Raw genomic sequence first — 5758 nt, forward strand, 5'->3', positions numbered from 1 at the left:
CAGGAATCAGTGTGTTTCCTTGCAGTATTTTGTAACTGGTTTGGGTTTATACAAATGATTTAATTCTCTTGCATTGATAATAACATAACATTTTGAGGATAACGTGTCCTCAAAAAATCACTAGGAAGCCCTAAAATGCCTTTTTCCCCCTGGAAAAGATGTGGGGCTGGAGGGAAAATGGGCAGAAGGATGCGCCCATCACCTGCATCTCTGGTACCCAGAGCGCTCTCCAGCTGCAGCGGAGAAACCCGGGCCTGGGGAGGTAGAATCATGTCTGAGGACTAAATCAATTTATAATGTGCTTCTCTAACTGGCTTCAATTTGATTTTCATTTGTAGCATTACAATTATCAGATTGATATTCCCAACCGCTCAACCTTGAAATGGGACGGCGTGGCTCCTGCTGCTGGGGAGTGAAGATTATCCACCCTGCACCAATTTCAGAATATTTTTCTAATTAGCCATCAAATTTTTCTTGCTGGGTTTTTCTTTCTTTGCCCTTAAAGCCTTTTCTGATTAAGTTTTCTCTCCATCTCGGCTGCACAACACTGGGGCTTGAAGCTCCCAGACCACTTGTGCAGCCAAAGGACTATGACCTTAAGATCAGGGAATGGTTTGGGTTGGAAGGGACCTCAAAGTCCATCCAGTTCCACCCGTGGCAGGGACACGTCCCACTGGATCAGGGGCTCCAAGCCCCATCCAACCTGGCCTTGAACCCCTCCAGGGATGGGGCAGCCACCACTGCTCTGGGGTTGGATTGGATGAGCTTAAAGGGCTTTTCCAGTCTCTATGACCCATTCTTCCCACGGAGATCCAAGCAAAGCCAGTTACTGTCTTCGTTGCCCATCATCTTCCCCCCCGTTGCCTTTAATCAAGGCAGTTTGATTCCTCCTGGATTCTCCTCCCTCTCCTTGCAATCTGTGGGTGGAAAAAAAATAGAAGTAAATTTATAATAATAATTATCATCATAACAAGCAGCCTGGGAGCCCGAGGGGGAAAGGAGCAAAGGAGGAATTGCTTTGAGCTGCACAGGCAGGACCGCTCTGAAGACAGGCTCATCTGAGATTTGGAATGAGAAACCTGCCTTGAAAGGAGCAGTTAAAAGAGGAAAGCAATTAAATTGCTGCAAGAATAATGGGAGGCAGGAGCCAGGGTGGGATGGAGAGGGCTGGGGATTGCACTGAGTGCTGCACCCCTGGCAATGCCCCTCGCTCCTTTAATCTGGGAGAAGGGATGGAGTGTATGCTTAGTAAGTTCGTAGATGACACCAAGCTGGGAGGAAGGGTTGATCTTGAGGGCAAGGAGGCTCTGCAGAGGGCGCGGGACAGGTGGGATCCATCGGCTGAGACCAGTGGGATGAGGTTCAACAGGGCCAAGGGCCGGGTCCTGCACCTGGGTCACAACAACCCTGAGCAGCTCCAGGCTTGGGGGAAAGCGGCTGGGAAGCTGCCTGGAGGAGAAGGACCTAGGGGTGCTGGGTGACAGCAGCTGAACACGACCCAGAAGTGGCCCAGGTGGCCAAGAAGGCCGATGGCATCTTGGCTTGGATCAGAAATGGCATGATCAGCAGGTCCAGGGAGGTTCTTCTCCCTCTGGACTCGGCACTGGGGAGGTCGCTCCTCGAATCCTGGGGTCAGTTCTGGCCCCTCACCACAAGAAGGACCTGGAGGGGCTGGAGTGCATCCAGAAAAGGAAATGGAGCTGGGAAGGGTCTGAAGAACTGGGGTTGTGGGAGCAGCTGAGGGATCTGGGGGGGTTTATCGTGGAGAAGAGGAGGCTGAGGGGAGACCTCATTGCTCTGTGCAGCTCCTGGCGAGGAGGTTGTGGTGAGGTGGGTGCTGGGCTCTGCTCCCAAGGGACAGTGATGGGACGAGAGGAAATGGCCTCTCTGCACCATCATCTGCACCAGAGCAGATTCAGATTGGACAGTGGGAAAAATTCCTCCATGGAAAGGGTTCTCTGGCTCAGGCCGTCTCGTGCGGTGGTGGAGTCTCCATCCCTGGAGGGGTTTGAAAGCCGGGGAGATGAGGTGCTCAGGGATGGTTCAGTGGTGGACAGAGGCAGTTGGTCTCAATGATCTCCAGGGTCTTTACAACCAAATGATTCTATGATTCCTGCATTTGGGAGCACTCAAATAACACATACATACGTGGTATGTATTTTATATTTATATAGGTAGCAAAGCAACCTGTGCAGCATGGAAGGAGAATAATGTCTCCACAGAATGAAGTTTGGAGCTTTCTGAAGGTGTTTGGTTATTAAGTCCCGAGGAAGTGCGGCAGCCGGAGGGCTTTCGGTGTGGAAATTATTCCATCAAACACAACAAGTGGCTGCCGGGCGGGATGAAAGGGAGCTTTGCTTCAAAATAAATACTTGACAAACCAGCCCCGACCTGTAAATGTTTTTCTTGCTGCAGCAAGCGAAGTCCCTTGGGCTCAGCGCTGGCCTTGCTCGTTCCCCCTGCGCAGAGATATTGGAGGAGGAACCAAGGTGTATTTTCACCCCTGCTGTAAACATGCCTCAGTTTCCCCCTCTGCTCAGAGAATGCTTCTCCCTTGAGCACAAATCATAGGGTGACATTTCCCCCTTGTTGGCCACGGGAGAATTTAGGGAATACATTCCTTGCTATTAAAAACCCTTTCAGGTTATTTCTATTTATTTCTGTATTTATTTGCCTTTTGCCTCCTCCGTCCCCGGCCTCTAAGGCAGGAGAAGCTCCACTTCCTCCCATCCTTTGCTTTTTGGGGGTGCAACTCCATCTCTTTATTTCCAAGGGTCTTGCACTAATTAAACCATAATGACAGCAATAAATTCACCTTAGGTCGGGCTTTCATCCAGTCCCTCTTCCCCATCCAACTCGGGGCAAGGAGCCTGGAGCTGGAATATATATTTCTATAATTATATATATTTATGAAAATACTCGATTTAGGATATATTCCTCCAGATTTCATGAAAGGGAGTGCAAATCCTTCAGAATCTGGCTCTCAAAGCTGCCTCGAGCTGGGCTCTTCAGAGGCTCCAACCTGCTTTTTGCAGCAGCGCCGGTGGTGAAGGCCATCGTCACACACACATTCCCTGCAGGGGGGCAGGGATTTGGAGAGGTTTACATGAAAATCAGCTGTTTTTTGGGGGAAAAAAAAAAAGCATATCTGAGGAGTGGTTACATGTGTAAAGCAGTGCTAGAAAGGCTTATGCAGCACTACCACCCTTTATACTTACATATATATATAATAGATATATATAAAATATATATAATATATAATATATAATATATAATATATAATATATAATATATAATATATAATATATAATATATAATATATAATATATAATATATAATATATAATATGTATATATTATAATACAATATATTTTATATATATATATATGCTGTGGCCATAATGCTCAAATGACTAGGGTGGCAACTGTCCTCCCCATGCAGAAGTGCTCACGGGGATGGGTTTAGTTGGGAGAAACATTTAAAAATCCTTTCTTTCCTTATTTTTCCTGGAAAGGGAGCTCCGCTGGTAGGAAGAAATTGCATTTTCTCTCCCCTCTCTCATCCTGAATCTCATAAAACCAGGTCGGGAAGATCACAGCAGCCCTAATTTATGCCCTCGCCCAGCTCCTGTGGGGGTCACAGCCCCGACCCCCCAGCGCCGTTCACCCCCACTGGTGCCTTCCCCACCGTAACTCACAAGGCAATGATTAACCAAATAAAAATTCCATCTGTTGAGGACTTTCTGGGAGTTATTACCAGCAATAAAACCCAAGCGAGACGAATGATGTGTCTGAGGGGTAAGTGCCTCCATTACAAGCAAAAGTGACTTTTAAATAAGGTTATGGGCTTCTTTATCAGCCTGAAAAAAATGCATTTTGGACTGCCTGGAAGGGGTATCCTCTAAATCCTGAGGATTTATCCCATTGGGAATGGCTTTCCCAAGTCAGCTGGGCTAGTTAGGCTCAGGGACTTAATTCTTTTGGGTGCTGGGATGCTTTTGCAGCACTGGGTTCCATTGGGATGTGGCCCTTTTGGGGACTGGAGCTTGCAAACCATGCCCACCAGCATCACTTCTTCCCCTAAATCTGCTTTCCCTTCACAACAGCTCAAGGAGCCGGTGTCCTTCGTTCATCCCTTTTGCTTATCTGATGTGATTGAAGCTGCTGGGGTTGGATGTGCAAATTCTCCCCCTCCTCTTAATTGAAGTGGAGGGTTGATGCCTGCGGCTCTTTGCACGCTTCCCCGGCAGGGAAATGGCTGCCTGCTTCAAAAACATGGGATGCAGAGATGTTTTTCCAACCTTTTCGTGCTCTAAATGAGCCGGTAGCAAAATGTGATGCGCCCAGAAAGGCGACTGGATGCTCCCATAAAGCCTTTTTAAGGGAGGAGGAAGGCTCGCGCGCAGCAGGATGGATGCCAAGGTGCAAAGCCTGTTGCAGGTGGAGGGCTGGATGCTAAACCCAGCTGGATTGCAGGGGATTTGCTGCCCTGCAGCAGAATAAAGAATGGGATATTTAAAAATGCAGCTGCATTTCTGGTTTATTTACCCTCGCACGTGCAAACATCGAGCTGCGGCTGGGTTGCATCGCTTCGCCTTGTAAGAACTACGAGGATGTTTGCACAGAAAAGCTTCAGCGAAACAAAGCTGTGGGATAAAAAGCAGCCGGATGGAGTCACCTCCCGCTGCTAACAGGCAATATTTGCGCCCTCTTAATTCCTCCAAGTGCATTTTGCCTCAGCAATTTGGAAGGATTAAACCCAGCTGAACAGCAGGTAATAATCCCAAGGCTGGCGAACGTTTAAGCAGCCGGTGGCTGCCTGCGTCCTCAGGTTTTCCCCTGCCCAGGGCGTCTCCAAGGCAGTCGCAGCGCATCACAGTTTGCTAGCAGACAGGAGTTGGGTGGCAGCTCACCTGGGGATGCTTAAATCCCTCAGGATACTATTTATTGCTTAAGATTTAGCAGCGAGTGTAAGCAATTTCTAGCTTCACACTTTTATTTTCTCACCTTTGTGGCTGCTGAAGGGTAAAGATGCTGCAGCAGCCGCCGCGCAGGGTGAGGAGGAGAGCGGAGGCGTCTGGAATTGCAAGGGGGACAGCGGTGAGGTGTGGGGCTTGGGGTTAATGGAGTCAAGGAATGGTTTGGGTTGGAAGGAACCTCAAAGCCCCTCCAGTCCCACCCCTGCCATGGGCAGGGACACCTCCCACTGGATCAGGGGCTCCAAGCCCCATCCAACCTGGCCTTGAACCCCTCCAGGGATGGGGCAGCCACCCCTGCTCTGGGCAACCTGGGCCAGGGCCTCCCCACCCTCATAGCAAAACATTTCTCCCTACGATCTCATCTCAATCTCCCCTCTTGCAGCTCAAAACTGTTTCCCTCATCCTCTCCCTGCCCTCCCTGATCCAGAGCCCCTTCCCCAGCTCTCCTGGAGCCCCTTTCAGCCCTGGAAGCTGCTCTAAGGTCTCCCTGGACCCTTCTCTTCTCCAGGCTGAACAACCCCAACTCTCTCAGCTTGTCCTTGTACAGGAGGTTCTCCAGCCCTCGGATCATCTCCGTGGCCTCCTCTGGACACACTCCAACAGCTCCGTGTCCTTTCCCTGCTGAGGGCTCCAGAACTGGATGCAGGACTCCAGGTGGGTCTCACCAAAGCAGAGCAGAGGGGCAGGATCCCCTCCTTCCCTGCTGTTCCCACGGCTCTGGATGCAGACCAGGACACGGGTGGGTTTTTGGGCTGTGAGTGCTGAGCCTTCGATAAGGGC

This window comes from Phaenicophaeus curvirostris, chromosome 22, assembly GCF_032191515.1.
Source record: "Phaenicophaeus curvirostris isolate KB17595 chromosome 22, BPBGC_Pcur_1.0, whole genome shotgun sequence".
NCBI classification, from domain to species: Eukaryota; Metazoa; Chordata; class Aves; order Cuculiformes; family Cuculidae; genus Phaenicophaeus; species Phaenicophaeus curvirostris.